Raw genomic sequence first — 9378 nt, forward strand, 5'->3', positions numbered from 1 at the left:
AGGGAGTAATATCTAAAATTTTCATGTGAAAAGATTCTTAGTCCATCGTAATGACAGTACTGACATGAATGACAGAAAATTAAGATTATTTACTTCATGACCATACAATATGACATTTTCATAAACAAGGCATGGTGTTCTTATCCTTAAGTTGCAGAAAATATTTTCACAATCACCTACGTAGGCAATTCAATTCCAAGGTCAAGCTACGTATTAGTATTAGCACAGTCACCAAACCTAGGTGGCTTTATTAGCAAAATAATTTATCTACATCAAAATATTGCCTATACAGGGCTCAACACATGTAACCTAGCTAGTTACCTAACAAATCTACAGAATATTGATATGGAGTCCATCGATCAAAGATAAAAAGAAACCCTGGCCTTCCCCAAAAATAGAGAAAAGGACTGACCAGAGCACACATAGGATTTTACAAAAAACTAAAGGAGATAGATGACTAACGTCGTCTTTGTTGACGTCGCCAGCGACCATAGGCTCGGGCACCAGAGGCGTCACCCGCGGCAGAGGAGACACCTGCTCCGTCTGAGGAGCCCGAGCAGCTACCGGGGCCCACATAAATGGCTGTGCAAGGACAGTTTCATGCCGATCAAGTACCATATATAAGAAATTTCGGCCAAAAAAAATTCGGGTGCAGTACTGTACGTCTGTACCGGTGCTGCTGCTATCAATATTTGGCATCAACACATTTTGGATGCACGAGAACCATGAGATCCGAGTGGTTCGTAGATCTTAAACAAAGATAACCTATACAATGAGGAGCCGACCCCCACACCCATGCCGGGGCAGGTGGTCTCGTTCGTCGTAACTGGCATTTATTGCCTTGCCGACCATCCTGCTATATCACCACCCATATTCTGAGTCCTTATAACATTTACTATCGGTGTTTGACATGCCAATCTTTTTATGGTGTTTGTCCTATGATTAAACTAAACTACTTGAGAAGCAATTTCCATTTGAATAATAAATAGTGAATTTTTTATTTGCTTGGATTTGAGCAGTGATGAGACAATTGAATAAATATGATCATCTAGGTGTGATTATCAATCGCTACGTTCTTACTGAGCTCTTATCTTTTTACTTTTGGCAGTTTGATTGCAAAAGTGTATCAGTTCTTCTAATTGTTTGACTTTGATTGCTATTGTACAACATATATTTGATGTTAGCAGTAAATTTTTAAACCTTTTTGAGGATGATGACTACATATTTGTCGCTCTACGCTTAGGGTCGCCATCGGTGGATCTATGCTGATTGACATACTTATGAATCTGACTCTAGTTATTTCTTCCAGTTAGTTCTGTTTTCTTTCATACTTGTTTTATTCCTTCTGTGATGGCAGTGATGATTTGCAAATATTCAAGCTCAACAGACCAAATCACAGGTTTTCTCTTGGGAGTTAATTTGTATGCCGAATATCCCGCTGAACTGAGCCATCCGATACCTGATTTTATAATCAGTTCATTGTTCTTTTCTCGTGTTCCCTCTTTTCTGCTTCTTTTTGTTGGAAGGATCATGCTCATTTCTTTATCTATAGTTTTGTTTAGTTTTTTTGTTTGTTTTGGTGCACATAGTTGCGATGAGGATAACAAGCTCCCTCTTCTGAAAGAATTGACGACATTGCTGGCAGAATCGAACCAATTAAATATTGCCACCACTGAGCAACTATGTGTCTTGAACAATATTTCTTTGCTTTTATTGATCGTTTGCTTCTTTTAACTTCCAGTTTACTAGATTTGTTTGGATTGTGATTAGGGATTTCGCTTCTGGCGAAGCAGCGAGTTCATGCGCAAGTGAATGAACGAGCAGCGAGTGAATTGCAACAGTCATAAGTAAGGCTCGCCATGTTCCTAAAAAGAGTGACCATCTATCCTTCCCTTCTACTGACACTGAGCGAGCAGCAAGCACAGGCAATAGTTTCCGTAGGGGTGGGGCGCAAGCAAGCGTTTTCAGGCTCCACTAGCTAGCGTACTCTTCTGCTATCAATGAAACCGAAAGAAAAAACTAGTGCCCTTTTGTATAGATAGAGACACAGTACTTTTTCTTTACTTCTTCCATACTAGGAAGAATGGAAGGAAATCCTTAGATAACACCTCTTCCTTATTTGAAGAAATGATATCCGACACCCGTGGAAACTCTCTGGGCGTTGCTATTAAAAAAAAGTGGGTCTATCCGGCGTGACTCACACTTGACCAACCACTTCTAAGAAAATACTTAGGTAGGGTCAATCTCCCTTAGGGGTTTACGCGTCCTAGTCTGAACCATTGGATCGATCAGAAGAAGAAACGCAAAGGAATTGAAAGGTACTGAATGATGTTTTTGTGCACCCTGCCTTTTTTATGCAGCTAGAATGCAATTGATGCCTATGATGATTAGCTTTCCCCGGCCCAATGGTCTTCTGTTTGTTTTTCACTGTTATCCAACACTTGCACCTTGCCTTTTTTATGCGGCTAGAATGCAGTTGATGCCTATGATGATTAGCTTTATGTTGGAATTACCGTCAGATACAGAATGATGATATTTTTGCGGCTTTCTGAGGTTAAATTTGGCTCTGTTTTATTTTCTGGCTGTGTGCTTTGCTCTGTTTTCTACGTATCGTCTTTTGCTTTTTATGTTGATACAACAGCCACTAATAACCACTGAAGTGGGGATGGTCCTTTGGCTGCAATCTCTGTGTACACCTGATTTGATTCAGCTGTGTCCTTTGCTCTGCCTTTTTTTGCAATGTCTAATTCTCTTGTGTATAAATTTGCCTGTTGCTATGAATAGTTGAATACTGACCGAAGATGCTTTCACATGTTGATATATATGTACCTGAGACCGTGTTTATTGATTTATAGATCTATATATTTATTATGCCATATGGTCTGATAAACTGGGGAAACTGTATGGCAGTGATGATGAATTTAAGGCTTGTTTCTCAAAACATTCGCAGTCGCCGCCTAAGAGCTTTCGCCCAGCCAGGCTTGAGAGCTAATGCTGCTAATTCCTTCCTTGGATGTCTGAGCCTTGTTAACATCCCCATTTTGTCTTTGTTTCAGCTTTATTAGTCTGTTGTCTTCACTGCTTGGTTCTTTGCATAGCAAATGAAGATCAGTTGAAGGCATGTTTACATTTTGAGTTGCTGCCAAAGTGTTTTTGCTAGTGCTGCTACATCGTTCCTTTGAATGGCTGAAACCATAATTTTGTTTAGTGATTGATTTTTTTTGTCGAAACTTAGTGATCAATTATTGAGAAGCAATGGCGCAGCGTGAGAGTGCCTATCAGCAATGTTGAAAAAGCATCCGTTGCCACCTGAATGAATGACAACGAAAGAAGGGGGAATATGCTTCTTGTTAGAAGACCATCGATCAGATATCCTGCTGTTTGTTTACGTTTTCTGTAGACATTGGTGTGTGCATGAAGACTACCAGAATCCTTGTTTGGTCGAGGATGCTCTTTTTATTTTTGGTTAACATTTCTAATGTATTTGAGTCCTTTCTAATAAAGTTTGCTTTGGCTCAGCATATTGCTCCTGGAGCACTATTTTTCTGAAGCCTGAATTTTATCTGTCAACGTAGTATTTTTGGAAGCAAATGCCAACTGATCCCTGGTGATGTGTTTCCATGAAGTGTAGATTCCCTTGGCTTCCTGTTAACTTGTCAATAGAAAGTGAAATCGATAGATGTTCATTGTGCACCTCCCGCATAAAAATGTTTTTCCAGCGCTTCAGGAAAATAGACCCTGCTGGGCATTGATGACTGGACTTAACGCAAGAGCCATCAATACCCTGCGCCAGTTATTAATATACTAAACCTAGCTAGGTTTGATTTACCTAGTTTTTTGACTTTTCACAGTACAAACCTGGCCAATGAGGTGCTGACACGCCCTGAGCGTGTACGCATTGGCGATTTGCATTTATTCAGGTCTGTTCACTTGAACGGTGGCTATCCTTCGGCCTCTCACCTCGAAGGATCTGGTCATATCCCGTGCCACCGCTTTGCCGTGTCTCCCCTCTGTCGCCGGGTGTTCTTAACCTCGATTCTGTCCAACGCGCCCGCGTTTTGAGTTCATGCACGACGCCTGTGCTCTTAACCTCGATTCTGTCCAACGCGCCCATGTTTTGAGTTCATGCACGACGCCTGTGCTCTTAACCTCGATTCTGTCCAACGCGCCCATGTTTTGAGTTCATGCACGACGCCTGTGCTCTTAACCTCGATTCTGTCCAACGCGCCCGCGTTTTGAGTTCATGCACGACGCCTGTGCTCTTAACCTCGATTCTGTCCAACGCGCCCATGTTTTGAGTTCATGCACGACGCCTGTGCTCTTAACCTCGATTCTGTCCAACGCGCCCATGTTTTGAGTTCATGCACGACGCCTGTGCTCTTAACCTCGATTCTGTCCAACGCGCCCGCGTTTTGAGTTCATGCACGACGCCTGTGCTCTTAACCTCGATTCTGTCCAACGCGCCCATGTTTTGAGTTCATGCACGACGCCTGTGCTCTTAACCTCGATTCTGTCCAACACGCCCATGTTTTGAGTTCATGCACGACGCCTGTGCTCTTAACCTCGATTCTGTCCAACGCGCCCGCGTTTTGAGTTCATGCACGACGCCTGTGCTCTTAACCTCGATTCTGTCCAACGCGCCCATGTTTTGAGTTCATGCACGACGCCTGTGCTCTTAACCTCGATTCTGTCCAACGCGCCCGCGTTTTGAATTCATGCACGACGCCTGTGCTCTTAACCTCGATTCTGTCCAACGCGCCCGCGTTTCGAGTTCATGCACGACGCTTGTGCTCTTAACCTCGATTCTGAGTTCATGCACGACGCATGTGCTGCGCCACGGGCTCCTCAAGCTTGCGCCGTAGCTTCATCGCGTGTGTGTGCTAGCTGCTGGGTTCGTCTGTGTCCTACTCTCTCTGTTTTGATTTACTCGTTGTGGTTTTAGTTCAAATTTGAACTAACCATGACGAGTAAATCAGAAGGAGTAACTCCCAACAGCCTCTCCGCCCGGTGCGGCCTCATCCAGCGAGCTCACCGCCCTGGTCTGACATCGTCTGCCTGTTACAGCACCAGTGTTCAGGTTGCACCTCATCCAGCGAGCTCACTGACCCGGTTCTCATGTTCCGACAGCAGTGTCCAGGTCGCCTGCAAGGTGTTCGGTCAATTGACCGGACCGAGCCCAGGTACAACTAATGTGGATAAAGACGCCTGCTTTCTTCGGTACGCAACCAACATAAGGGATGCTGTATTTACATGCTTTCTGTTCCACGGGTGCACTATTTTGCAGACGTGTGCTTTGTTCAATAGTTGGGCTAAAAGTATTTTTTGGTTTCTGTTTGCAGTTGGAGCAAGCAGTTCAGTGGATGGATACCATTTTATGCCCACTGTTTTCGTGGTATTAACAATCATGATGCCAACATGATGTGTACCATATATTTTATGATGCTATTTATGTATTTATGTAACTGGATGATCTTTTTCTTATTTGCAAATCAAAATCAGCCCAGGCGAATTAATATCGATGACTTCCAGGCAAATCAAAATCAGCCCAGGCTATTGTCTTCTGTTTCAGATTGGTGACTGGGTATGTTTAAAAAGAGAATGCCCTAGAAAGATCAGTCATACAAGAGAGTTTGTCAGTTTCAGATCAGTGACATATCTTCAGAGTCATTCATTTATCATCATACAAAAACCATCAAATGAATTCTCTTTACCGGATGCTTTCCAGTTTTCTTAGTGTCAAGTAAAGATTCGATTAGCTGGGTATAATGCATTTCTGATCAACAACCTTGAAACCAAAACGGTTAAAATAGTAAATAGTAAATAAATTTAATTCCACACTTCCGTATTCAACCAAAGTACACCCTGTTCTTTTGCTGCAAGTGCTATTGTTAATTAAAATATCTCCTTAGTATAATGTGGCAGAATCTCAATACACTTGTGGTGGATCCTCTAATCCTGTACCTGCCAAATATATAAATCATTCTATTTATACATAGAGTATCTATGTAGTGCCATCCTAACTAGGGGTGACCATTTTTGTATGATGGATAGTTGAGCTTGGTGAGCGCGGATGGGGAGTGGATGGCATGGAAGAGAAGGTTGCGAGGAAGGAGAATAAGCAGGGGAGCCAGAGCATGAGTAGCGACCTTGCGAATTTGGTGAATGGGTTTCCAGGCTTTGATTATGCGCCAGGCAAGGTTGGTAGTTCTTTACCGGTAGCGGCGGTGGCAGAATGGCGAGGCCGATTTGAACCCGGCTGCCCCTCTCTGTTGGTCTAAACGCTTATTTTTTATCGTCGACAATGAAGTGTTCATAGTCATTTAGATGCAGTGGCGAGCTCATATAGTAGCTTCAGTTCTATCAAATGTACATGTTTAATGTAGCTTCAATGTTTGCCCTTTCTTTATCTTGAGTAGTGATAGTTCAATGCTACACTTGGCAGGTGTCAATGAACATTTTTGATAGCAGAAAAAAGACTAGATGCACACCATGGCACGTGTAGAATCAGATTTCATCATTCGTATCCATCGCTCAACAGGGTCTTCCGAGCTCATGGATGGGTACTGCCACAGAAAACTCGAGTCTAGATGCATGAATGTGCTAGTAGTTTGTTCAGTATACAGTTGAGTAGTTTGTTCAGTATACAGGTGATTGCACATTTTCAGGTATATCTGAACCATGTATGTGACTATAACCTGGCACATAGTTGCTTTGTACATGAGAATGCTTAGCTACTCGGAGCATTTAGAGCCGTAGCCCTGCTACTGTAAAGGCAAACAAGTTCTTATGTTTCAAGCACTAATTGGTGATGGATTATCGTGCAATTATTGGTAGGAATATATTAGCCAACCCTATGAGATAAAAGTCAAGCAATTATTACAGGAATACAGGGTGAGGACTGTGATGCATGCTTCTTTGTTCAATGGCTAGATGCAGAATGTGAGTCACGTTGCTCAAATGTTGAAATTTATTTGAAGCTATATTGGAACTGCAGTTTTGATAGCTGTTGGATCATGACTAACTGTGTCGCTCTTCCTGTCAGCACTTGTGAGATATCTGTTGACGATGCCAAGAAGGTTGTTGCTTTTGATTTCTTGGTGTTCAGTTAAGGAGCTAGAGACATACTCACTTCTTTTTCTTATGGGAAACTAATTGAAACGTCTCTTTGGGATTAACGTGAATATATGGTTTCTACTTTCCTATACTACCACTCACTATCACAACTAAATGTACCTAAAATAATGCAAGTGAGTATAGTTTCTTTGTTATTAGGTCCCAGCATTAGACACACATTTAACTACAACTAATCAGTCAACGGACTACAAAATATGCACTATCGTTTCTTCAACCGCATGGCGTGTCGCCGCATATATGATGCCACATACAGATATTTTTGTGTTAACATACAAAGTTAATTAGGCACGGGTGAAGATAACACCGAGAGATTTACATGTACTTTATTTGAATAACAGTTTAAAGTAGTTTCTGTTATCGTTAACAACACCATAATTTAACTTGTTAATTGGCATTGAGGGGCGAGAATTGAACTCTTTGGCGAAATATACCATGTGAGCATGTATTCCCATCTCCTTGAGCTTATAAGAACAAATGGGATAGACTGTAAATAAGCTATAATCCCATGAAGGCAATGAGATAGACTGTTGTTGCATCATTTCATTTTAAGTGGGCTAATTGAAAAATTTCCCATTGAAATATTGAATTTCATGATCATTAGCATTTTTCTGAGTTCGTAATATATTGTATTAGGTGCAATGATATTTTTAATCAGTTTGTCAGTTTGTATGACGACCATAAAGAGTGTGGTTTTGTGTAGCTTGAGCTACATGGTACTCCTTATCTTAGCCATCCATTTTTGCATCGAGATCCATGCAGGCACATTTTTTATTTTTGTTTCTCTCAAACGAAACAACGTATAAACTTCAAACTTTGTAGGACAACAAAACATTCTAATTACTACGTGGGAAAAAAACTTTCAGATTTTTTCATGCATTAAAATGCTAAAAATTAATTTTTTGATCAAAAAATCCTCATTTTGTATATTTATGTTGGTCCAAAAAATCTGAAAGTTTTTTCACACATTGAAGTTGTAAAGTTTGTTTGATCTGCAAATTTTGAAGTCCATATGTTCTTTCATTTGAGAGAAACAAAAAAGAAAAATCTTTTTGTTGCAAGTTAGTTGGAGAGTACGGATCTCAAAGCATTGTTGAAGGACTAAAGATAAGAGGTTTCATGTAGCTCGACCTACAGAGGAACTTTACCATAAAACATGGACTGATAACCCCATGAACTTTGTGCGTGTTTATGGCTTCCTCATGGGCTTTGATGCATTCCATGTAGAGAAAGTGATGGAGCTTGCAAAAGATGGGCACACTATGATGTGCTCAATACACCAGCCGAGAGGTTCAAATTTGATGACATTCTACTACTATCAGAGGGACAAGTTGTATATATGGGGCATGAAAAGAAAAAGACCTTTTAAAATACTTTGCATCATTGGGTTGTTATCCCGCGCCACCATTCCTTTAATGTGCTCATTATTTATTATATAATCTTTTACATGATCTATGCATCTCTTTAGTCTATATTTGCACTAGGTTTAGCGTTTACTTCGCATCGGCATCAAGCTATGCTCGCGGACTGACCCAGTGCTAAGTACCGGAGATGTTAGCCATACTCAGCACAATCTCCCTCACCATATGATTCATGGTGGTTTAATAACAAAGAGGTGTGCTTATCATTGCCTAATTGATGAATTATATCTCTTTTCTATCAATTCTGGTATGCAGACAAGACGTGTTCATTGTTTTGAGTTGATTGGATGTTTGTTTTGTATGTGCAAGCAAAGCACAATGGGAACCTCTATCATAGAGGGAAAATTTATACCTTCCTTTACATAGATATATAAGAGCTTGATTGATTTGTCACAAAGCATCTAACATCTGGTGGGTTTTCAGGTTGAAGGAGTAAATTCACAACTGTTTTAATTTCTATAAGAAAAGTTATTTGCTTCAGAAATTATTTGTTGGAAGTTTTTGTGATCTTCTTGGTTGGATCATGCATTCATGATCAAAATAAAACAACACCTCATTTCAGATAAAAAGTTGAAAATTCATTAAGGCTGTGAGATGCACTATTGATTGCTTTGATTACTGCCAACCAAATCATTACGTATATCATAGAGATGAAGTCACAATTCATTGGATTGATTGCTTTGATTTCCAGCATTGTCTCTCAGTGTGTTATTCGATTCACACCCAAGCAATTATTAATTAAGCAACAGAAATGTTAACAGGCAAAAAATTATACACCACATAAAAAAATTTCACCAGAATGGATCGGTAAGGCGATTTAATAAGA

At 40.6% G+C, this 9378-nt stretch overlaps 1 long non-coding RNA gene, 5 other non-coding genes and 1 pseudogene across 6 annotated transcripts; all 7 read left to right on the plus strand.

Moving 5' to 3' along the window:
- The first annotated feature begins 801 nt into the window (after positions 1 to 801).
- LOC147967536 (small nucleolar RNA Z43) lies at positions 802 to 883 on the plus strand (annotated as a pseudogene).
- Positions 884 to 1206: 323 nt separating this feature from the next.
- On the plus strand, positions 1207 to 1293 carry LOC147967537 (small nucleolar RNA U31b). The gene has a single exon (XR_015606931.1). It is a non-coding gene; the product is annotated as a small nucleolar RNA U31b (small nucleolar RNA).
- A 56-nt stretch (positions 1294 to 1349) lies between these two features.
- LOC147967538 (small nucleolar RNA Z107/R87) lies at positions 1350 to 1453 on the plus strand. The gene has a single exon (XR_015606936.1). It is a non-coding gene; the product is annotated as a small nucleolar RNA Z107/R87 (small nucleolar RNA).
- A 131-nt stretch (positions 1454 to 1584) lies between these two features.
- On the plus strand, positions 1585 to 1680 carry LOC147967539 (small nucleolar RNA R30/Z108). Its single transcript, XR_015606920.1, has one exon. It is a non-coding gene; the product is annotated as a small nucleolar RNA R30/Z108 (small nucleolar RNA).
- Positions 1681 to 2479: 799 nt separating this feature from the next.
- On the plus strand, positions 2480 to 2560 carry LOC147967540 (small nucleolar RNA snoR77Y). The gene has a single exon (XR_015605193.1). It is a non-coding gene; the product is annotated as a small nucleolar RNA snoR77Y (small nucleolar RNA).
- A 344-nt stretch (positions 2561 to 2904) lies between these two features.
- On the plus strand, positions 2905 to 3025 carry LOC147967541 (small nucleolar RNA SNORD14). The gene has a single exon (XR_015607021.1). It is a non-coding gene; the product is annotated as a small nucleolar RNA SNORD14 (small nucleolar RNA).
- Positions 3026 to 3843: 818 nt separating this feature from the next.
- Positions 3844 to 6869, plus strand: LOC147967542 (uncharacterized). The gene is made up of 4 exons (XR_015603176.1): positions 3844 to 3937; positions 5078 to 5217; positions 5340 to 6197; positions 6443 to 6869. It is a non-coding gene; the product is annotated as an uncharacterized LOC147967542 (long non-coding RNA).
- Positions 6870 to 9378: the final 2509 nt, after the last annotated feature.

The sequence above is a fragment of the Triticum urartu genome, chromosome 5A (genome assembly GCF_056163025.1).
Source record: "Triticum urartu cultivar PI428250 chromosome 5A, HENAU_Tu73, whole genome shotgun sequence".
NCBI classification, from domain to species: Eukaryota; Viridiplantae; Streptophyta; class Magnoliopsida; order Poales; family Poaceae; genus Triticum; species Triticum urartu.